Consider the following 25,760-nt stretch of genomic DNA (forward strand, 5'->3'; position numbering starts at 1 on the left):
TAAAGGTGATGGTTGTACAACACCATGAATACACTAAAAAGTACTGAGATATACACTTTAAAGATGAATTTTAATTCTATAATAGTAGCCCATACCTGTAATCCCAGGACTCAGAAGTTTGAATTTGATACCAGCCTGAGCTACATAATAGCTCAATGCCAGCCTAGCAATATAATGAGACCTTACCCCAAGAGTAAAAAGAGAAAAAAAAAATCTATGATATAGATATTAATAGATTCACACGCAAATAAGAAATGTGATAGTTAAACAACTTAAATTATCCTTCCAAAGGTTACAGAGGTAACATGCAAACAAGGATTCAAATAATATAATCAAAAGAATGTGTCCCCATTACTTCACAATGACTTTTATGTTTTATTATTTTTTTATTCATCCCACAAGCACTCTTCCAAATTAATCACGAAGGCTAATAGCTTGCCAGAAATGTAAAAGTGACATTTCATTTCATTTATTCCCAGGTGACAATTTAAAGGCTACCATACTCTCTATAAATGACTTATTCTGTTTAACATTTCAACACAGAACAACTGCTGACTTTGTCTAGAGGCCTGTACACTTAAATACAGATCATTAATAAAAATTCTGTTGATATCTTACATATCCATTCAAAATTTATATCCCTTAACACTTCACACCAGAAACAAGGACAGGTGACACTGTCAGAAAAGAACATTTATTCATAAAACCTTTTTCAATATTAGAACTTACTGTATAAAAATATGAAGTAGGAAGCACATAAATAGATTGTGGTTTAATTTTTCAGAATTTATGCAAGGAAAAGACATAAATACAAAATTTACAGTCTCTTTCAAACTTCAAATAGCAACCTGGTTGCTAGCTAAGTCAATTTATAGAATTGCAATTCTGTTTAATATTTAGATTTATTTATTTAAATATGAGTGTTTTGCACGCATATATATACTATGTGCCTGCCTGGTTTCCACAGAGGTCTGAGAGGGTGCCCAGTCCCTGGAGCCAGGGAAATCTGTGAGCTATCATATGGGTGCTGAGAATCATTGCTGAGTCCTTTACAAAAGGAGCACATGCTCTGAAGCACTCAATCATTACTCTAGCCCTGGTTTTTTGTTTTTTTTTTTTTGGGGGGGGGGGGGGTTGTTGTTACTGTTGTTTTGTTTGTTTATTTGTTTTGCTTTTGTATATATGAAAAGTAAAAGAAAAAAAGTACATGGAATAAAGTTCAGTACTATTCATTAACACTTTGTTGAAAAGCAAAAAAAAAGCATATATTCATATATTATAGATCAACATCTCATCTGCCTTCTATATATAATAAAAAACATTAAATCAGTATTAATGCATGCTCTTTTCCTTCTGTCGTTATTTACTATATTACTTTTCAAAACACACCATACAAAAAAAAAAAAAAAAAAAAAAAAAAAAAAAAAAAAAAAAAACACACCATACTATCTTTGACCTTCATTTAGCTCGAACATATCATTTATATTAATTGCTCATTTTTCTCCCTTTTTTTTTTTAATCTAATGGCTTCCAAACACCTTAGAATAAAACATAAAGACCTTTCTACTGTAGCCTAGAGAGGTAGCCCTGTATGATTCTGTTCCCTCTCTGAATTCAGCTATTCCAGGGTCTTTCCTTGACACACTAACATTCCCTCATAGCTTTGAGTCTGTACTTTTACACAAACTGAATTTCCTAGGAAAAAACCTCCCTTTGGCAGTTGTCATGGTTGGTTTTAACTGTAACTTGGTAGGATCTGGAATCCCCTGGGACGGGAATTTCAATGAGGGTTGGACGGGGATCTCTGGGTTACAATGGTATGTGGGTATGCCTATGAAGGATTGTCTAAATTATGCTACTTGATATGAGATCCATCTTAATTGGGACCACTGCTATATAAGAGAGGAAATTTAGCTGAGCACTAGCATGCACTGGCCTCTTCTACAGACCAATGTAACATATATAAGCAGGTGCTTGGAATTCCTGAGGCTTTGACTTTAACCATTATGACAGATTACTGTAACCTGGAACTGTGAGCTAAAATAAACCTTTTCCCCCTTGTTGTGTCAAGTGCATTTTTTTTTTCCCGAGACAGGGTTTCTCTGTGTAGTCTTGGCTGTCCTGGACTTGCTTTGTAGACCAGGCTGGCCTCGAATTCACAATGATCCACCTGCCTGTGCCTCCCAAGTGCTGGGATTAAAGGTATGCGCCACCACACTCGGCTTCAAGTGCATTTTTATCACAGCAAAAGGGAAGGGAGAAATGGAATTAAAAGCAATGGTTTTGTACCACCTATAAAGTGATATTATTAGGTATTTACTCTTGGGTTAAGTTAACTAAAGATGTCAAGTGGTTTGCAAGACACTGAGGGAGACTGTGCTTACAGTTCCAAATGCTTTCACAGAAAGCAGGCATATCAGTTTGTCCTGTCAAACCAAATAGGTTCCTCTTTATGCTTTTTCCACTTAAAGAAAAGTTGATCACACTTGAGCATTCTAATTAGAGCAGATCACTTATCCTTTTTTCTCAGCACCCTAAAGAACATCTCAGCAGTCTGTTGTCTACACTTGTCACAAGGCATTCACCTTGATGCTGAGCAGGTATATAGAGTCCTATAAACTTATAAAACATCCTCTGTGGCTTGAAGACAAGAGTTAAACACAGTACTTTCTTTCATTGTTTTCAGTTTTTAATTCTGCAATTGATTCTTGCTTTCCCAAGTGGGTTTTAAGCTCCCTAAATCATGGACTGGCAGTGATTCCTAACTGAAAGACTTTCTGTGCCAGCAATGGCTTTGCTGGGCCTCTTGTTGACCAATGCAGTCTCTGCACTGTCCATACATTATCTGACTTCACAAAACGCCTATTATAGATTAATTGATCTTGTAAGTACATGCATTGTTCACTACTTTCAATGTGAAATATTTAGAAGCTAAAAATACTTCCATCCCTACTAATGGGACATGCTTCCCTTTTCAATATAGAAAGGCTTAGCAAATATCTAAACACCAAAAAGAGCTGGAGCTTCCAAACAAAACACAAGCGAGAGAGAGAGAGAGAGAGAGAGAGAGAGAGAGAGAGAGATATTGCATTTATCACAGATGAGCACAAATTTTAACTCCATATAGAAGAGATTTGTTTGTTTATTCCTCAAGACAAGCTCTCATTTACCCCAGGCTGGCCTCAAACTTGATACCAAGAGAGGATGAGCCTGAACTTCTGACTTTTACATGCACCACTCACTACTCCTAAGCACTTATATGGTGCTGGGGCTCAAGCTTGACAAGCACTCTCCAAGAGCAACAGCCCCGGAACCACATGGCAATTTCTAAATGTTGACTACAGAGTGAATTCTGTGTACCACAGATATTGCAAAAACACATTTTTAATCCACCTCAATTATCATCTAAAATCAAATACTAAGACAAAAATCCAAACCCCACAGACAACACTTATAGTAAGAGTAGGTAAGCCAGGCATGGTGGCACAGGCCTTAAATCCCAGCACTCGGGAGGCAGAGGCCAGCCTGGTCTACAAAGTGAGTCCAGGACAGCCAAGGCTACACAGAGAAACCTGTCTCTACCAGAGCTAAAAATCACAAAATAGCTACTAGGTGTTCCAGAGACAATCTGGAGAACAGGGAAAGAAGAGAAGCTGAAACTGGAAATATTTAACTCAATCCAATAACCAAATAAACTTGGTTTCCAGTTAACCACAGAACCTGTCTCAGGGAGAAACTAGACCCTACCACTCAGGTAAACAAGCTATTCTATGGAAATTCTTGAAACCAGCCAACCAACCAACTAAACAACCAACCAAAGCTGCCTTCTAAGACACGGCTCCTTGGTGATGGAAAGTTGCTAGAAATGGAACCAAAAGTGACAAGAGAAACAACAAAAGAATAGATCCATTAAAAAAATGAAGAAAGAAAAATAAACTTATCATGTATTTTTAAAACATTACACAAAAACAACAGAAGAGGGTGTTCTGTGACTTGAAAACAAACTAAGAACCCTTAGGAAAATTACTAATGACAGGAGATAGCATAACTACGCAGGGGTGGAGGGGCTTCCAGTTAAATAGGAAGACTCAAAAAATAAATAGGAAAAGTTCTACAAGAAATGTTAGAGTGAGTAAGTACAATAAACAATGTCCAAAGAAAAATGAAAAAAACAAAACAGAAGCAACTTTTATAAACTCATGAGAAATGAACAAAGTAACACCAGCAAAATGCTAGAGTAAGTAGGCAGCTCCAAGCAATCTATCCACACAAAAACATTTTTAAAAAGAAAACCTACAGAATCAACTTTGCTAGAATGCCAGAAAGCATGCAAAGCCTTAGGATAGAGCATTAAACACTGACTCAAGAGCAAGGTAACGTAAGCCAGCGTCAAACACTGCAGGTTTATACTTCTGTGTGTATTTGTATGAAACCGGAATGTAGGATAACTAGTGAGCGAAAAGAGGTCTAAAGAGAGAAGAAGGGGAAATAATGGAAAGGAAAACACCGCATATTCTCTCTCATGCAGAACCTAGATTTTATTATACACACACACACACCATGATATTTATATATGACATGACAGCAGAAGAGGGACTATTTTGGGGGAAGAAAAGGATCAAGGGGAGCAAGGAGACAAGAGACTTAATGGGGGAAATATAAGTAAAGTATAATGATATACATATATAAAAATTCACCAAAAGCCCACTATATCATACATTTAGCATATATTTTTTAATGTCTTTTTTTTTTTTTCTTCTTAAGGAAAAGGACAATTTAAAAACAGAAAGAAACTTTGTGGTATCACTTACACTTGGCCTGCCTACTCTCCAGAACAGCGGAAATCTCGACAGTACCAACACACATTCCTGAACAGGACCTTGGTACCTGGCTCCAGGGGGAGCAGGACAGACTTTAACCACAAATTACTGCATAGTTTAACCTCTCTGAAAGTGACATGAAGGACAAATGCAAAACTCACCCAAACTAAGAAAGTAGCTAAACCTATCGTAAGTGGTGTCACTTAAGAAAGTTAACCAACGTTATGCACCACCTTAGAAGACATAAGCCAACCAGTGTTATGCATTAGTAGGAAAGGGAACCTCACAGTCATCTCAATTTTTGCAAAAAGGCATTTGACAGAACATAGCATCCTCTCATGTAAACACTCAGAACGATGGGGTTAGCAAGCAGCATCCGATAATGAAACACAACACCTAACCTTCAGTCACAGAGTTCAGAGTAGCAACTTAACGTCAGGGTAAAACTGCAGATTAAAAGCCATTCGTGTGTGACACGGTGAACGAAGAAAGCCAGTATAAGAAAAATAAACACTATTACCATGAAGAGGCAGGCACAGGAAAATCATAAAGAGTGAGAGTCAGTTGGAAAGAGCTGAGAAAACGGAAATGACTGAACAAATAGAAACAAGGTGTGTGGCAGTGTGGTTGAGGGTGGGGAGTGTGAAAGCGGCAGTCAAAAATAAGCCAGGAAAAAAACAAAAATAACAAAAAAAAAAAAAAAAAAAAAACCTGACAGTCATACCTAAAAGACAGACCCACAGTTCGCACAAGCCCCAATTCTGTGGTCTGGGTCACCAGAGTAGCCATACTGGCTGTGACTCCAGGGATGTTTGGCCTGTGCCACCCAAGAGAATCCACTATCTAAAACTGAGTTATCTTGGATGGTCTGAGAGCTAGTAACAACCACACTGCCAGCAAGGCTGAAGTCAACCTGCTAAGACAGAGTGAGCAGCAGTCATGGAGAGTGGTGGCTGGGCCTCAACAAAGGAGAAGTTCAGGGACAAGAGGCTCAGTGATCATACAGGGTGAAGTTATCTGTCACAGAGACCTAGGAATTGACCTCAGTCACACCCCATGCCTCCAAACTCTGCCTGGAGCCAGGGGACTCAACCTCTACAACAACCTATCTGCCAAGAGGCTGACCGCTACAGAGCACAAGTTCTTAAACTGTGAGCTGAGATCACCATGGCAACAGTAAAAGGTTTGGAAAATGCAACAATTTAATAACATATATGTCTGGTAGCACGTGTACTTTGTACTGAGCGCACCCTCACACCATACAAAGCTAATACACACGCCTGAAACCCTTGGCTCAGATTCAAGGACAGGACAGGAGCTGCTCTGTAGAAACACAATTTTTAATTACAGAAAACAAAGACTTTCACGTATTTTTCTACTGCTATTTCTTGACATGGAAACATCAAATGAGTATATCTCTGGATTATGTTATGTTAGAAAGTTCAATTTTAAAAAGTGATGTTTGTATTGCTGATTTCAAATTCATAAAAATATTATTTTGGCTTGGGATTAGGACAAAACTCTCTCAATGATTTCTGAAATGACCCTAACGATTTCTGCCATTTGTCCTATATATTTATACAAGTGGTATTCCTGATATTGATTATAAAATCAAAATATTGATCCATTCTACAAAACTCTGAAGATGTTCTAAGTATTGCAGTATCAAATATTCGGACATGATATATAAAAATAAACAAGCATAGCCATGTTATTAGTGTACAATTTTGTTATCATCATTAATAAATATCAAAATCACATGCATATCACAGACTTATTCTGAATTAATTTTCTGACTTATTCCAAGTAAATGTTTGATTTACATATTGATTCTAGATGCTTAAATACCCATGGTCACATACAAATCTCTCAAGTGACAGAGTCAAGTGTGGAAAAGCTATCAGATGCCCTGCTACAGAAACTAAGAACTCTGAAACTCCAGTAGATGACTGAACATCCACAAATGTGGTACTGAAGTTTAACAGATTTAATTGTTGTGCTGTTGAGATGGTCTCACCAGGTAGATCTAACTGGCCTCAAGCTCATAGAGATCCGCCTGCCTCTGCCTCCAAAGTGCTGGAATTAAAGGCATGCACCACCACACCCAACACTATTTAGTAGACAAGGGTTTTTTTAAGATTCATTTTTATTTTTCATAATAGTTTTTGTTTTGAAATTATAATATATTTACATTACTTCATCCTTCCCTTTCCTCCCTCCAACCCCTCCCATGTATCCTCTCTTTGCTTGCTCTCTAACTCATAGTCTCTTTTTCTTTAAGTGGTCATAGTGACAAGTGTATAGTCATTAATGTACAAACACAATACGTTCACTCTGTATAATGTTACCTGTATGTTTATGATTTCAGAGCTGCCCACTGAGGTAGGAAGACTATTTCTTCTCTTTTCAGCACTCCTTAGCTGCCTATAGTTCCTTGCCTATAGTTGAGGCCCCTTCCTTGTCAGCATGTCTAGTGGTACCATTGTTGTTCCGGTCTCGTCTAGGCAGCCACTATGACACCTATGAACCACAACAATGATCAGCATGGCATGATGACCCTAAGGGCTGCTGCAAAAGTGGCATACATAGCTCTCTAAATGTACTTAAGAACTGCTCAACATGGGGCTGGAGAGATGGCTCAGAGGTTAAGAGCACTGACAATTCTAAAGGTCCTGAGTCCAATTCACAGTAACCACATGGTGGCTCACACCCATCTATAAAGAGATCTGGTGCCCTCTTCTGGTATGTAAGCACACATGCAGGCAGAATACTGTATAAATAATTAATAAATAAATCTTAAAAATCTTAAAAAAACAAAAAACTTCTCCTGGAAACCCAGCCAACTACCCAAGACTAGTGAAGTAGATCTTGGGAGAGAACCTACAACTGTCACTTCACTAATCCAGCCCAATCCCTAGCAAAACTCTAAACATTTATCTTTATACCCTCATCAACTTTTTTTTTCTTTGCAACAGATGGAGAACATCCCAGAAAACCTCAAGTACAGAGAACAAGAGATCACGTGTTGCCCAGTCCCAACCAATACATCTACAACACAATTCCAACACCTGAGACTCAGGGACCATAGAAGAGGGCGTAAAGACTATAAAAGCCAGAGAAATGGGGAGTTTACTGTGACATTATGTCTCCTAGAAATGTGTTTAAGGGATTGCTAAAGCACAGTGACAACTCCATATCAAAGATCTCAGTGTTGCTCTTGCTACCCAGACTTCCAATGCACATGGGTTACAACCCCATCCTAAAGCATAAACCAACCTGGGGAATTTTGACAAAGAGATAGAACTTGCCAGACCACAGACCGCAGTGTTAACTCTGACCAGCAGAGGTCACTGGTGTACAAAGAACTGAAGCTAATATAGTGAAGACAGCACTGGCAAACCTGACTCTGAAGCCTGAACATCCACACATAAAGCCAGCAGTGAGAGAGAGAAGGATCCTGAGGGCACCAGCCAGGCATCTAGCTTAATTGGTAAGCCCTTGGTCCAGTGAAAGACCCTGTCTCAAACAACAAAGGTTGAGTGGGCTGGTGGGATAACTAGTGAACAAAGGTACTTGCCACCAATCCTGAAGATTTACTTATTCCTAGGCCCACATAGTAAGAGAGAACCAACTCCCACAAGTTATCCTCTGACTTCCATGTGTATCTCGTAGATACTGTGTATGTACATGTACACACACACACACCAAGTAAATGCAATTTAAAACATTATTTTAGATTTTGTGTGTGCACCACATGGGTAGCTCCTGGAACTGGAGTTATGATGACTCTGAACCTGTTCCTCTGCAAAAGCAACAAGTGCTCTTCATTGATGAGCCATCTCTCCAGCCCCCCAGTTTAAAAGAAAAAAATTAAAGAAATAAAAATAAATAAAAGGAGAGAGAAATATAGGAAGAGAACCAACATTGAACTGACTTCTGGACATGTGCTGTGGCGCTGTCACACATTCACACATCATCACATACAAAATAAATTAAATAAATCAATGTGATGAGTGATAAAGGAAGGCAATTGACCTCTGGCCTCCACAAGGACATGCAACACACACACACACACACACACACACACACACACACCTCTGTGACCTCAAAGTTGGGGAGACAGAGACAGAATCCATGAGATTTGCTCAGGTTCAATGAAAGATAAATCTCAAAAAATAATGTCGGGCATGCTGGTACATGCTTCTGATCCCAGCACTCAGGCAGAAGTAGCTAGATATGTGAGTTCAAGGCCAGCCTGGTCTATACAGTGAATTCCAGGCCGGCCAAGACAACATGGTGAGATCCTGTCTCAACGAACAAGGCGAAGGGGTTGGAGCACCCACATGATGAGTCATAACTACCTATAGCTCCAGTTCCAAAGGAATCTTATGTCCTCTTCTGGCCTCCAAGGATACCAAGTACATACATGATACACATACATACATACATACATACATACATACATACATACATACATACGTGTGTAGGAAAAATACTTTTAAAATCTTTTAAAAATAAGTAAGGTGGAGAGTGACTATGGAAGACCCTCAATATCAACTTGTAAAATGCACACATACAGGCACTTGCTCACACACATGTGCATAGAGATAACATACAGATACATACAAAAATATACAAAATCATTACAGAATATTGAAAACCTGTCCTAAAGTGATTTTTAAAAATCTAGACATGAGAAAATATCTAGAAATATGACCTACCAAAAACTTAAATCAAGAGGAAATAAATAGTGTAAATATAACAAGTAACAGATTGAAGAAATAATAATCTCTGAACAACAACAAAAATCCAGAATATCACAGATTCACTGCTAGAGTCTACTGGGACTTTAAAGAAGTCCAGACACCAATGCTCCTTAACCTGTTCCATAAAATAAAAAGGGAAGGGGCACTACAAACTCAATCTGTAAAGTTATTATTATCACGATACCAAAATTAGACAAGGACACAACAAAAAAAGAAAACCACAGACCAAACTCCCACATAAACATAGATTCAACAGCTTTCAATAAAGAGCCAGTAAAATGGCCCAGCAAGTAAAGGTGCTTTCCAGGAGCTGGAGAGATAGCTCAGTAATTAAAGGTACTAGCTACTCCTCCAGAGGACCTTGGCTCAGTTCAATTCCCAAGACCCACACTGCAGCTCACAACCATCTGTAACTCCATTTCCACGAGGTATGGCGCTTTCTTCTAGCTTCTTCCTCAGCCACAAAGCGTGTACATGGCACACAGACTTACATGCGGACAAAACACCCACACACATTAAAAAATAAAATAATTTTTAAGAATTCAAAGTGCAGGCTGGAGAAATGACTCCGCAGTTAAGAGTACTGGCTGCTCTTCCAGAGGACCAGGGTTCAATTCCCCACGCCCACATGGCAACTCACAACTGTCTGTAACTACAGTTTCAGGGGATCTGGTACCCTTACACAGACATACATGCAGTCAAAACACCACTGCACATGAAATAAACTTTTTTAAAAATTTGAAGCACTTTCTACAAGCCTGAAACTTAAGTTCAATTCCCAGAACCTACAGAAGCCGGTGGAGAAGCCGGGCGTGGTGGCGCACGCCTTTAATCCCAGCACTCGGGAGGCAGAGGCAGGCGGATCGCTGTGAGTTCGAGGCCAGCCTGGTCTACAAAGCGAGTCCAGGACAGCCAAGGCTACACAGAGAAACCCTGTCTCAAAAAAAAAAAAATAATAACAAACAACAACAACAACAAAAAAAAAAAACAGAAAGGTGGAGAAGAACTGACTCTACAAAGATGAGCCCTGATCCCCATACACATATCATGGCAGGCATGTACTCACACATACACATGCACAATAATAATAAGTAAAATTTTAAATTCTCAATAAAAGACTAGCAAAGTAAGTTCAATAACACATTTCAAAGATCACATGCCATGACCAAATGGACTTCATTTCTAGGATAACAGGATGGCTCAACACACACAAATCAATATGTAATCTAGCTCATGGTCTTTAAAAAAAAAAAAAAAAAAATCAATCAACTCAATAAATCCTCAAAAGGCCTTCGACAATGCTCAAAGTTCCTTCATTATAAAAGTCCTAAAGAAACTAAAACTAGAAGTACTACATCTCAACATAATTAAGTCTAACAACCGTATAGCCATCATTACATTAATAGAAGAAAATTGGGAGCACTTCCTTGAAATAAACAATGAGATAAGAGTGACCATTCTCGCAAACTAGTACAGCCACTTTGGAAATCTATCTGGTGCTATCTCAGAAAAATGGGAATAGGGCTTCCTCAAGACCCAGCTATTCCACTCCTTGGAATATACCCAGAAGATGCTCCAGCACACAACAAGAAAATTTGCTCAACCATGTTCATAGCAGCCTTATTCATAATAGCCAGAACATGGAAACAGCCTAAGTGTCCCTCAGTAGAAGAGTGGATAAAGAAACTGTGGTACATATACACTATGGAATACTACTCAGCTATTAAAAACAAGGAATTCCCGAAATTTGTGGATAAATGGATTGAGCTAGAAATGATCATAAAGAGTGAGTTAACCCAGAAGCAGAAAGAATCAAATGGTATATACTCACTTATATCTGCATACTAGCCCAAGGGGCATATCCCACGAAAGCCTTCACTTACCAGGAAACTGGGACAGAGGGGAGGGCATCTATTGGGACTCTAAATGAGAGACGCATGGGAGAATAGCAAAACAAAAGGATACAGAGGGTCCTAGAAACCTACAAGTAGAACAATATGATAGGCAGATTTGGGCCCAGGGGTCCCGCTCAAACTAAGGCACCAGCCAAGGACAATACAGGAGGTAAACTTTAAACCCCTTCCCAGATCTAGCCAATGGTCAGAATATTCTCCACAGTTGAGAGGAGAGTGTGATATGACTTTCTCATGTACTCTGGTGCCTCACATTTGACCATGCCCCCTAGAGGGGGAGACCTGGTGGCACTCAGAGGAAGGACAGCAGGTTGCCAAGAAGAGACTTGATACCCTATGAGAATATACAGGGGGAGGTAATCCCCCTCAGTCACAGTCAAAGGGGAGGGGAATAATGGGAAAATGGGGGGGGGGGAATGGGAGGATACAAGGGATGGGATAAACATTGAGATGTAACAAGAATAAATTAATAAAAAAAAAAAAACAGGAGAAAAAAAAAAGAGTGACCATTCTCTCTATACTTATGAAGACAGCAGAGCTAAGAACAGAAGGAAAACCATCACTGCTTACAGATGATATAATCCTAGACTTAAAAGTCCCTCCCAACTCCATCAGAAAATTCTTAGACCTCATAAACAATTTCAGAAAAGCAACATGATACAAAATTAGCACACAAAAAAACACTTTCTATACACCCATAACAAACCTGCTAAGAAAGAAATCAGAGGGGAGAAATCTACACACGACCTTCCCACTGAGTAAAATGCCTAAAAATAAGCCTAACCAAGGAAGCAAAAGAGCTGCCATGAAAGCTGCAAACCCTAGCGAGGGCTGGAGGGCGGCTTGGTGGCACTCTTTCCAAAAGACCCCACACAGGGCAGTTCCCAACCTCCTGTAGCTCCAGTTCCAGGGAATCCAATATCCTCTCCTGGTCTCTCAGGACACCACCCATGTATATCACACATGACACATGTATGTGCATAATTTTTAAAATAAATCTTTAAGAACACTAAAGAAACTGAAGAAGACAACTGAAGGTGGCAGGATTTCTCAAACTCAGATTCACAGAAAAACACCACAGAAATGGCTGTATTAATGAATATGATCCAGAGTCAATGCATTCCAGGTCAAAATTTCAATGGTACTCTAAACAGAACCTGAAAACAAAACAAAACAAAACAAAAAATCCTGAAACTCCCATTTAAGTAGAAACGTTCCTAAACAAACAAAACAATCCTATGAAGAAAGCAATGGTGAAGGTATCACAATATTTGACCTCAGTTATATTATAAAGATTCAATAACAAAAATAGCACCATACTAACAAAAAAGTCACATGGATTAATGGAATAAAAGACCAGAAATAAACCCATGCATCTATAGCCAACTAAATTTTAACAAAGATTTTTATCTAAAAAAAAAAAAAACTTTAGGAAAACTCATTCTCTTCATCAAATGGTGCTGAGATAACTGCTCTCCATAGAAAGGAATAAAATTCTGACACGCGGAAAGGTGGACTGGGAGATCATCACAGTAAACAAAATAAGGCAGAGCACAAAGACAAACCTTGCATGTATTCTCTCATACACAGAGCATACACATTGTGCTGGTGAATTCACTGTCACCTTTCCAAGATTTAGAATCATCTCTGGGACACACGTCCAGGTATGTCTGGGCATGTGTTTCCAGGGAAATTTAAATGAGAGAATACCCACTCTGGAAGTGGGCACATCATCCCACAGGCTAGTGGTGATAGAATGAAAAGAAGGAAAAAAAGAGAAGAGAAAATGGCCATGAGGACTCATCTCTCTTTGTAGTGTGTGGAAAACATCGAAGTGAAAGAGGGAGGCTATGAAGGGAGAAAGGCACCTGTACTGGTATGCCTTGATTGTCAACTTGGAGACATTAGCATGGAAAACAACTTCCAGGTATGACTATGAGGGAGTTTTTATATTGTGTTGAGATAGAAAGACTGACTCTAAAAGTGGGTACACCATTCTATGGCTTGGGCCTCAGATCAGTAAGCTGAGCACCAGCATCCATTTCTCTTGGCTGAGTAGATATAGTGTGAATAGCTGCCTCATACTCCTCAACGGTAGACTGTACTCTCACTCTGTGAATACAAATGAACCCTTCCTTTCTTAAGTCTCCTTTGTCAGGTATGTCATTACAGCAAGAAGAAAAGTAAGTAATATGCCTAAAGTTAAGACGCAGCGTGAACAAAAGAAGGACAAACAGCAACATGTTTTCTCTTATGTGACATATTTCATATATACATACACATATAGACATAGATACATACACGCGTGTGTGTGTGTGTGTGTGTGTGTGTGTGTGTGTGTGTGTAATGAAAGCAGAAGGGGACTATTTTCAGGGAAGAAAAGTACCAGTGGGTGGGTCAGGGCTAAATATGAGCAAAGTAAATAAATAAATGATACAAAGTCACAATATCATATTAATTTTTTTTAAGAATAGCAGCTTCCTTCTTAGATCGGGAAGAAAATAAAAACATCTAGTCTTATCATTATTTTGGTACTCAATATTATACTAAAATGTTTAGCCACTGAAAAAAAAGACAAGACTGAAAGGGGAAAGGTAAAATACATCCTTTCACAGATGACATGCTCTTCTAGCTAGAAATCCCATAGAATGCACCAAACACCATTCAAGCTAAAAAAAAAAAAAAAAAAATTCAAGAAATTGCACTGCATAAGATTGACACAGAAAGAGCTATTGTATCTCTCAATTACAGCCCTTTCCATTTGTTTGATGGTTGGAGATGGAACCTTGGCCTTTGTACACCCTAGGCAAATGTTCTACCATTCAGCTACAGCCCTAGCCTAGCAGCTATATTTCTACAACCCCAAAATAGAAATTAAGAAAGTCCTTCCATTTAAAAAAAATATAAAAGACTAGAATGCCTATGAATAAATTTAGCCAAGAAGGTGACAGACTTGTACATCAAGGATTATGTGATATCACAGCTACCACCTACAGACCCTGTGTGATGTGCAGATGTTTGACTTGCATCACTTCCGGTCCTCATAATAAGATTATCAAGAAGATATTAACATCTCTATTTTATAGAGTGAAAAACTGAGACTCGAGTATATTAAACGAATTGTTCCAGTCTCATAGCTATTGCTGACTTGACAGTATGGCTCCAAAACAACAAACACGACAATGCTAGCCTACCTTCCTTCTTAAATTAAGCACACTGATCTACAAATCAAAGCTTCTTATAAAAACCTCATAAAATTATGAAATTTTATTGAAGCATGAATAGTTAGAACTTGTTTCAATTGTGAATCTATCATTAGGTCAAATCATTTTAGTTTACAATACTTACTGAGCACCCAACTATACAGAAAAATCAATCACATACAACGAAACAGTAAAAATAAGTCAGGAGAGTATGAATCAAATAGCTAAGTTCTGCAAGGTTGATGTGAATTGCAGATCGGCATAATTGTTTCTAAGTCACACTTATGTATGAGGGTGGTGACTGGATTGAAGAGGCAAAGAGGAAGAGGAACAGGTACAGTAGTCCATTTATATATAGTTAGGACCCAGCCCTAAAGAATAACAAAAACCAGAGGAACAAGTGCAGAAATCCAAGACAGAATGCAATGGGGGACCTTAGCACCCGACAAGGAATTTGAGATTTCCTAAGACAGAAGGCACAAATAATAGATTTGATTAAAATATTGGTTTAGGATCCTGTATTCAAAAGCAACTGTGGGCTGCCTGTGCCCTGGTCATTGATACTGCAGGAGAGGATGCCGAAAGCCTTGCCCTGTCTTTAGAAGGTCTGCTCGTGTCCTTGCCAAACCCTGAGGCTTTGCAACACATCTTTCTTGCAGCCTCTTGGTCTCCTGGCTGCTGAAAACAGGCTCACTGGGTGTCCTCTACCAGCGTTAGGCAGTGTCCTCAGAGGCTTACTGAAGAGAGGCAAAGGCAGGGTCCCTTACAGAGTAATAAACTCTTTATGGGTTTTATTCTGCCTAGTGTTGCAAGTATCCCATCAGCCCTAGTCATACGCTCCTGTCGAACAGCCTTCCCTGCCTTCCATAGCTGCTGCAGAGGAGAGGTCTCCAGAAGCCTGTAGAAGGCTAGCTCACCCCTCCTCCTTGCCTTCCAGGTGCGTGTGGGTACCAGATAGCCAGAGTGGACAGCAAGATCACCACTCAAAGTGAAACTGGAGACACTGTCCAGCATCAGGAAAAAGCTTTTACTTTGCTTAGTAATTGGCTCAGGTGTGGAAGACTCCAGCATACAGTCTTGACAAAGAACCTCAGAGAGCTAGGTCCTATCCCTGTGTCCATCTGCTAGTGCCTGGAATGACTAAAGTGACAAGAGATTTCCTCCTGCGTTTTGTTGCAAACTTTTCCACTAAAATTTAAAAAGAAAAATGTCTTTTAAAAATTGTTCTAGGTATATTCCAAGGAGTGGAATAGCTGGGTCTTGAGGAAGCCCTATTCCCATCTTTCTGAGATAGCACCTCAAACTAAGGCACCAGCCAAGGACAATACAGGAGGTAAACTTTAAACCCCTTCCCAGATCTAGCCAATGGTCAGAATATTCTCCACAGTTGAGTGGAGAGTGTGATATGACTTTCTCACGTACTATGGTGCCTCACATTTGACCATGTCGCCTGGAGGGGGAGACCTGGTGGCACTCAGAGGAAGGACAGCAGGTAGCCAAGAAGAGACTTGATACCCTATGAGAATATACAGGGGGAGGAAATGCCCCTCAGGAACAGTCATAGGGGAGGGGAATAATGGGAAAATGGGGGGGGGGGAGGAATGGGAGGATACAAGGGATGGGATAAACATTGAGATGTAACAAGAATAAATTAATTAAAAAAAAAAGTTACTGTGAGTTTGAGGCCAACCTGGTCTACACACTGAGTTCCAGAATAGCCAAGGCTACACAGAGAAACAGTCTCAAACCACCTCAAAAAAAAAAAATAAAATAAAATAAAAAATAAAACACAAAAACATTCTACCGTCTGCTGAGATAACAACTACAAGTAGGGTGAGCTGCAGTCAGTCACTAGAAATAGGGATCATGATTTGCTCACTTTTGCCAGTAACTTAGTCTTTTCTTAGAAAACACATTTAGACTTTACATACATTTCTTTTTCAAAGAAATTGTAATATTTAAAGAAATCCTATGTGGGGGCTGAAAAGATGGCTTAGAGGTTAAGAGCACTGGCTGCTCTTCCAGAGGTCCTAAGTTCAGTTCCCAGCAACCATATGGTGGCTCACAACCATTTGTGATATCTGGTACCCTCTCCTGGTATGCAGGCAGGACACCGTATACGTAATAAATAACTTAAAAAAAAAAAAAAAAAAAGGAATTGCTTAAAAAAAAAAAAAAGAGAGAAATCCTATGATATATATAATGAATATATAAATAGTCAAAGTCTTGAGCAAATATTCTTTTCTTTGAAAAAGAAAAGTAAGCTTACTAACTACAGGTGAATAAATATAAATAAGAACAATGATACAAAGCAGGAGAAAATAATTTTATCTGAGAAATAACTATTTTATCATGGTAAATGGCTATTTGGGCTAAAGAAATAAACTCCTTACATGGTTAAGCACAGCGGCTCCTGGTTTTCTGCATAATTCAGGTATCAAACACCAGTACACTCCAACACTCTTTATGATACCCACTTCTCAGCATAAGCAATACCCCGTCCAGGAATAACTCATTCCTTTAAAATTTTGAACTGAAATTCAGTAACAGAAAGGATCATGTTCAATTTCTATCTCATTTATGGCTTAAGCATGAGCCCTGACCATCTCCCCCAGGAAAATCTTGAGATCCCAGAGGGAGAGGGAATTTTCTTTTAATTAATTTCACTCATTTGTTTGTTTGTTTGATTGTTTGGAGATGGGTCTCACTATGGAACATTTGGTTGGTTCTGCCTCCTGGATGTTGGAATAAAATGTGTACACAACCATGCATCAAGCCTGTCATCCAAGTTTAATCCCTAGAACACAACAGTAGAAAAAGAAAGCTTCTATATGAGCTATAGCACATGAGAACGAACACACACACACACACACACACACACACACACACACACACACACACACAAAGAATTGAATGCTTTCACTTCCATGAAAAGCAATGCCATTTCCACCCAGAATTGAGCTATTTACAAGTTTTATCCACAGAGAACAAAGTTGAACAAGGAATTCATTGCTCACCAATAACAAAATAATCCACAATCATCACAATCTGTGTTGTGGTTACTATGTGTTTGGACAAGCTACTTTATGTACATTTTTTTTTTTTCACTTAAGGCACTTGTTACATTACCCCACACTAGAGAAAAATAATTGAGAATTAAAAGAGATTAGGTAACTTGCTAAAATTATTCCCAAACAAGCAAAGCTGGAAAGAGTGCATTTAAACATTTTAGTTTATTGTTTGTTTCTGGAACAAGATCTTACATTTGCAGGCTATGTAGACTTCATGCAGGATTGCCTTGAACTTGTTATGTAGGAAAGGATGACCTTTAAAACCTGATTTTCCTGCCCCTAGCTCCCAGGAGATGGGACTACAGGTGTGAGATTTTAAACTGTTTTAACTTCACCACTCTGCTCTACTATCTCTGTTTGGAGATGTTAGTGCTTCTTCTGTTTCTTTCAACCCTCTATGAAATAGGAACAATTTTATTTCAGAAAGAAATAAAAACATAAAAATGTATATCAGTAAGATAAGGCTGCCAGGCGGCAGATCTATAGTAGTAATGGTGAAAATAAAACGATCAGACCTTCTGCTGCAAAACCATCTGGAAAGGCAGGTTTTAAAATTTTTTGAAATAATACATATACTACCTCATACCAACTATCTGACACATAGGCCTAATAAATTTAGGTTTTTCAGTTTCCATGTCCACAAGCATAGTAAGTATTTGTTTATCCCAGGTCCTATACTAGCTTCTTTTTTTTTTTTTAAGATTCATTTATTTATTATTTATACAGTATTCTGCCCATATGTGTGCCTGTACCAGATCTCATTATAGATGGTTGTGAGCCACCATGTGGTTTCTGGGAATTGAACTCAGGACCTTTGAAGAACAGACAGTGCTCTTAACCTCTGAGCCATCTCTCCAACCCCTAGACTAGCTTCTTTATATATATTACCTCATCTAAATTCATGGATATCATGATTAAGCAGTATCTTTTTTATTAACTAAACATCTTTACATATACATTTATATTATTACACAAATAAACAATAAACTACCATCCTTAATGATTTGACTATTTGTATTTGACAGCCTTGAAGTGAACATCTTTCCTATCTTGGTACATTTAAATTCCTGAATGTAAATAAATCTCCATCACATACTGTCATTATCAACTTAAAACATCTATCTAGACCTAAAAACATCCTAACTCCTAAACAACTAAGCTTTATTGTAAAACTAAGCTACCTGGCCTTCAATTCCATCAGAGACTTAAGAAGGAATAAATCTGATTACCTGAGTATGCCAGAAGTGCAGGTTAGTAGCTTTCCAAATGAGAAGATGACAGAGACAGTTTTCTACCTGAGTAGCCACCCAAAACTCTCTATAATGTTGGAGCATCTTCTTCAGCCCTCTAGCCCAATATATCTGACAGACATATTTGTGAGGCAGGAACTACTGAGGACTTACTTACCCTGCCTAGGCAGAGTTTGGCTGTGGACTCTGCACACAAAGTAGTATCTTATATGAACAAAGACTAGTTGAATGGTATGCCCAAAGATTATACAAAAAAAAGTAAGAATATCAAACAAAGCCTCTTTACAACCACTAAAAGTCCCTTGAAGAAGTTCTGCTGGTAAGCCCTTAATAAACTGCATACAAAATAGGCAGTAAGCAAATACTTCAAATATTTAACTAATTCATAGAGTAATACTTAAGAGTATAGACTTCTCCTATTGCTCACCTGCCATTTCCTGAGCATCTATGATCATGAATTCAACCAGCAACCACTAGTTATAAAATTAATATGTGACTATCAGATATCATTCATACAATGAATGAAATTCTACTCAGCACTAAAGAAAAATGAAACCTGCAGGAAAACTAATGTAGTCAGAGAATATTGTACCGAGTGAGGTAAGCCACACCCAGAAAGACAAACACTGGGTATTCGCTCTCATATGTGGATTTTGGACTCAATTTTTCAGATAGTTGTGTTAAGTTGCAATGAGTGTCAGTCAAGCCCAGGTATAGAGAAAAGAGACATGGGGGCAGAGGGAGTTGAGCAGAGCAGGAAGAGTAAAACATATTTATATATAAGTAGAGAAGAGAATACTAGGGAAGAAAAGATTTATAGAGGATGGGGGTATAAAGAAATTGAAGAAATGTGGGCTTAGGGGAGTAGATCAATCAAAATTAATGGTGCATGAACAAGTCATATAGGAACCTACTACTTCATAGACTTACAAAAAAGAAAACCAAATTTGAACAGAAGTAGTCTGTGTGATGAATAGGCTGCTCCCAGAAATCATAGGTTTTCAAACCAAAATTCTAGTACCAGATAAGGGATACTACCTGTGATTGGCCAGGCAGTCCTCACAGGCTCCCAAATACTACAGACTGTTGTATTTGCTCTTGGATAGTTGATATCCAAGTGCCAGAATAATCACACCCAGCTTTTTATTTTTCCTGTTTCAATACTGACTGCCTGGCAAGATATGCTAGGACCTGAATGTTCTGATTGGATCTGAAGCAACTGTATGGGAGAGAATACATCCCTGGCACCACAGAACTAGTCAAATGCCTACGGGAGGTCACATGCCCTATTGGGGAATCTAATATTGATGTTTTGCCAAATAGACACATATTTAAACTGCTTTTTAAATATACATATTTATACCCATAGACTACTGCAGCTCTCAGAGTTGACTAGTGAAGCCTCTTGCAGCAGTGAGCAAGTTAAAGCAGAGGCACATGCCAGCTGAGTATTTAGCCCCAAATGGACTATCTATGTCACCCTATCCAAGGCCCAGGAACATCGCAGGAGAGTGGAAAGACTGTAGGAAGTAAAGCATGGGGAGCAATGCGCAGGGTGCTGTCTTCTGAATATAGGGTGGTCCTTACAATCATCAACACACAATAGCTGTGACTACCTGTGAGGATCTGACTAAAAAGGAAGCAGGGGAGAAAATGAGAGGGAAGGATAGAGACCAAGACAGAAGGATGAGGCAACAGATATAAGGGAAGACAGACTAGAAAGAGGAAAGCTTGGAGAAGTGGGAGGGGTGAGAGGGCTGAGTAGAGCAACAGGTCATTGTATATAAAGATAATGTCAATGTTTTTAATTCTTTTAAAATCAAGAATGGGCATGGTAGCACACACCTTTTTTTATTTTATTTTTTTATTTTTTATTTTTATATTTACACCTTTAATCTTAGCACTCAGGACACAGGCAGATCTCTTTAAGTTCCAGGTCACCCTGGACTACACAGTAGTTGCCAGCCAGTGAGAGCTACATAGTGAAGCTGGAAATAACTCTGATGTCCATCTAAACTGTATGAGAAACAGGGCTTGTTGAACACTTGTAAGCCAAACACTCCAGAGGCTAAGGAAGGGAAACTGCACATTTGAGACAAAACACCAGCAAAAATCCATATTACCAGTATCTGATGAAATATAATGCAATCTTCACAAATAATAGAGTTATAGTGCCAGGATTAAAATATAATGAAGATATCATTTATTTTGATAAATCAATTATATACTCTATTAGGAAACAAAAAACTGTTAAGAATGGACACCAATAGTTTACAGTGCTTATCTCCACAGATAGAAATCTGAAAGAGTTAACTCTTAACTTAGGATGTAAATCTTTATTCTCTAAGCCCAACAAGTCTTCAATAATTATGGTCATTAGTGGAAAGTAATGTATAAGGGTAAATGGGAAGGGAAACAGCAAAGGCTGAAGACATGGTCGATCAGTAAAGTGCTTACAGGATAAGCATGAGGACTTAGTTCAGAGCCCAGCACCCACTCAAAGTCATGTGGTATGCACCTATGCACCTACAGTACCAGTGCTAGAAAGGCAGAGAAGAGCAGGCCCCTAAAGACTGCTGGTGGGCTAGCCTGGTCCAATAGGTAAGCTCTACGTTCAGTGAGGAATCCTGTCTTGGAAAATAAGGTGAAGAGCAACAGAGTACAACTACTCGCCTACATGTACCTGCACCTGCATAGTTAGTAACAGTAAGTGTGTTATCCATCACCTTTCGCACAAGAAAACACCATTCAGAAGTAAAGTTACTGCCTTTGGGAATAAAAATCGCTGACTTTCAATTTTAAGAGTTTTTTACAACAACTTTTTTTTTCTTTTAAGATTACAGAACTAGCCAGGTGTGGTGGAACACGCCTTTAAACCCAGCACTAGGGAAGCAGGGGCAGGCAAATCACTGTGCGTTCAAGGCCAGGCTGGTCTACAAAGTGAGTCCAGAACAGCCAAGGCTACACAGAGAAACACAGGAAAAAAAAAAAAATTACAGAACTAAGTAAACAGAAAAGTTGTAGCAACCAACCAGTTCTGTTTGGGACTGTTGTTGTTGTTGTTGTTGTTGTTGTTTTTAGTCTGGAGGTAATTTAAGCCAAGGGCCTTGATATACCTATGCTCTCCAGGATCCCCACACTTAAGGCAATGTTACAAAACGTTTTTTACACAACGGCCCAGGAAATTTGCCTTTCATCATAATATAAACAGAATTTAAAGTCAAAAAGTAAATGAGATCACCAACAGATCAAATACAGATAAATAAGATGTCCAACTCAAAGTTGAAGGGTCAGGAAGATGAAGATCAAGTAAGAAATTGTGGGGCTGGAGAGATGGCTCAGTGGTTAAGAGCGCTGCCTGCTCTTCCAGAGGTCCTGAGTTTAATTCCTAGCAACCACATGGTAGCTCACAACCATCTATAATGGGATCTGCTGCCCTCTTCTGCAGATAAAGCAGTTATATGTAATAAATAAAATAAATAAATCTTTTTTTTTAATGGGGTGGGAGGAGTAAGAAACTGTGAAAAATAATAAGCAAGTATGAAAACTACATTGAGAAAGGGTTAACTCCTAGAGCTGTGTGAAGGTGTGAAGAGTGTTCCAGGAATTCTGGGATGAAGTGGTGCTGGTCTGAGTAAGTAAGGTAAGAAACAGAAACTGCCGGTAGCGGTGGCACACGCCGGTAGGATTTGCTGAAGGAGGCAGAGGCAGGAGGATCATGAGTTCAAGGCCAGCCTGGGCTACACATTAAAAAAAAAGGGGGGGGGGGATTGCAAGATGGCGCCAACCATTAAGCCACGTATCTGATCTACTCCGTGGAGACCAGAGACATAGGAGGAGCAACAGATTGATGGACTTTGAGAACTGTAGGTGAGTGGGGCCCCAAAGGCCGCAGACCAAACAGGGGGCCTACCCCCCTGGGTCAGGCAACATCCCGGAGGTGCTAAACGCACTCCCCAAACTCTGAGACGGAATCCACATGCAAACTGCAGCCTGTATATAAAGCACAGACTCGCTGTTTGGGGAGGGGTTTTTCCAGAGTCCCCAGCCAGAGCAATCTCAGCGAAGAGGATGAATCTGCCCTAGGATTCCTCCTTCCGCACCACCCCAAACTGCAGAGGTCACCCGCCCAGGCCGACTGAAAACACAGGCGGCGGGACCCAACAGAGACAGTTATAGTGGGACTGCAGCTCGCTGGCCATCCGGGGCCAAACTTAACACCAATCACAGCGGACTGAGCCTGCAAACAGCGGCAGTGAGAAATCACCTTGCGCTGCTTCCACAGACCCAACGGGAGACGTGGGTCTTGCCCAGAGCTATAGCTGAACTTATTTGCCCTGCGGGAAGACCTGGGTCCGCGGGCTTCCGCCAGAGCTCTGCAACCCTTTTGTCCCTACCCAGCCACAAGGCACTGGTCCTACGCTCTGCTCCCAGCTCCCTGCTCCCAGCACGTGAGAGCCCAGCTGGAGATCCTGGCCCGAGCAAGGCAGACACTCTCTCATTATCAGGAGACGAGAAGTGGATGGGTCGTGTTTGCAGTGTCTAATTGCTGACCCAGAGTGTGAGGGGTTCCACATACCCTGGCAGGAAGATTTGGGTCCGCGGGCGGCCGCCAGAGCTCTGCAGAGCCAGTCTTACTAACTGCCCAACCGCAAGGCCCTGGCACTGCACTCCCTGCTCCCTGAACGAAGAGAGAGAGACCACCTGAGCTGTCCCTGCGCTCCCTGTGAGCCCAGCGGAAGATCCTGGCCTGAGCAAGACAGGTACTCTCACATTATCGGGAGACGAGACGTGGATGGGTCGTGTTTGCAGTGTCTAATTGCTGACCCAGAGTGTGAGGGGGACTCACATACCCCGGCGGAAAGATTTGGGTCCACAAGTGGCCGCCAGAGGCCTGCAGAGCCAGTATTACTAACTGCCCAGCCCCAAGGCCCTGGCACAGCGCTCCCTGCTTCCTGAATGAGAGTGTCCAGTGGAGATCCTGGCTGAGCAAGGCAGACATTCTCACTTTATTGGGAGTCGAAAAGAGGGTCTTGCGTGTAGTGCCTAATTGCTGACCAAGAGCGACCTTGGTCCCTCTAGGCATATAGTACTGGGAGAAGTTGGACACTGCTACAGGGTATAGAGGCAGAGCTAAAAGACAGTTACACACCCAGAAGATCTGATCTACCTGGGGTCTTGACTGCAAATCCACAGGTAGGACAGGCAGCTGAGATCAACCTACTCAGCCAGAACGTTTGTGTGCGGACCTTATTCTAGGTCCCAAGACTGCTGATCTGAATTACGGCAGTAAAGTCCAAACAGATACCTACCTTGGCTTGCTCAGCCTGGAACCCAAGGGGCAGACGAAAACCACCAGGAGTGAAACCGGATCACCTACCTGTTCCACAAAAATACCCCCTGATCCCCACAGGCAAGAGCACCTGACCTATAATCAGTCATCAATTAACCACTCTCAACCAGCGAAGGTCACTACAAAATACCTTCCAACACCAGAGCCATCAAAATGACAAGAGGGCAGCGTAAGAATCCTATCAAAAACCAAAACAGTTTGGCATCTCCAGATTCCAACATTCCCAATGAAAACAACCTAGAGAACCTAACAGCAATGGATAGGCAAGAAAATGACCTCAAGTCCTTAGTAAAGAAGATGATAATGGAAGAAACAAATAAAATCTGTAAACAAATGCAGGAGGAGGCAAACAAGAGGGCTGAAGAGTTAAAAGAGTCATATAAAGAGGCACTTGAAGAATTTCAGAAAAATATAAATAACCAGATGATGGAAATCATTAAAACAGTCCAAGACATAAAGATAAAAATGGAAGCTATGATGCAGGAACACACAGAAGAAAAACGTGATCAAAAGGCTGCAAAGAGGAAAGCAAGCATCTCAGAGGTGGCCTTATCTAACAGATTGCAAGAAACGGAAGAACGAATATCAGGACTTGAAGATACAATCGCAGAACTGGAAACAACCATTCAGGGAAATGCTAAATCTGAAAAGTTCCTGACACAGAGCATTCAACAATTAAAAGACCACATGAAAAGACGAAACTTGCGAATAATAGGGATACAGGAGAAACGGGACAGCCGACCCCACAGCCCAGAACACATCTTTAATCAAATAATGGAGGAGAATTTTCCCAATTTGAAGAAAGAGATGCTTATGAGCATACAAGAGGCCTACGGAACACCAAATAGAATAGACCTGAAAAGAAAATCTTCCCGCCACATAATAATAACAACACAAAATATACAGAAGGAAAAAATATTGAAAGCGGCAAGAGAAAAAGGCCGAGTAACATACGAAGGCAAACCTATCAGAATTACTCCTGATTCCTCAGCAGAGACCATGAAAGCCAGAAGGGCCTGGACAGAGGTGCTGCAAACCCTAAGAGAACACAGATACCAGGCAAGACTACTATATCCAGCAAAATTATCAATAACCATTGACGGAGAAGACAAGTTATTTCATGACAAAAACAAATTCAAACAGTACCTAGCCACAAATCCAGCTTTACAGAAGCTATTAGAAGGAAAACTCCACCCCAACTGGTCAAACTACAACCAAAACTACATAGGAAATATGTAAATATACCATTGCAAAATCACAACCTCACAAAATCTCAACTGTTACAAATACCAAAAATAAAGGGAATTACCAATCACTGGTCATTAATATCTCTCAACGTCAATGGTCTCAACTCTTCAATAAAAAGACACAGACTAACGGAATG

The 25,760-nt window shown here is 40.0% G+C and overlaps 1 protein-coding gene and 1 non-coding gene across 26 annotated transcripts in view; one reads left to right on the forward strand and one right to left on the reverse strand.

The window, feature by feature from the left end:
• The window catches only part of Slmap (sarcolemma associated protein), a 121,168-nt gene that overhangs the window by 64,213 nt on the left and 31,195 nt on the right, over nt 1-25,760 (reverse strand). The window lies entirely within an intron of this gene.
• LOC127187345 (small nucleolar RNA SNORA71) lies at nt 15,217-15,347 on the forward strand. The gene has a single exon (XR_007830488.1). It is a non-coding gene; the product is annotated as a small nucleolar RNA SNORA71 (small nucleolar RNA).

This window comes from Acomys russatus, chromosome 3 (assembly GCF_903995435.1).
Source record: "Acomys russatus chromosome 3, mAcoRus1.1, whole genome shotgun sequence".
Classification (NCBI taxonomy): Eukaryota; Metazoa; Chordata; class Mammalia; order Rodentia; family Muridae; genus Acomys; species Acomys russatus.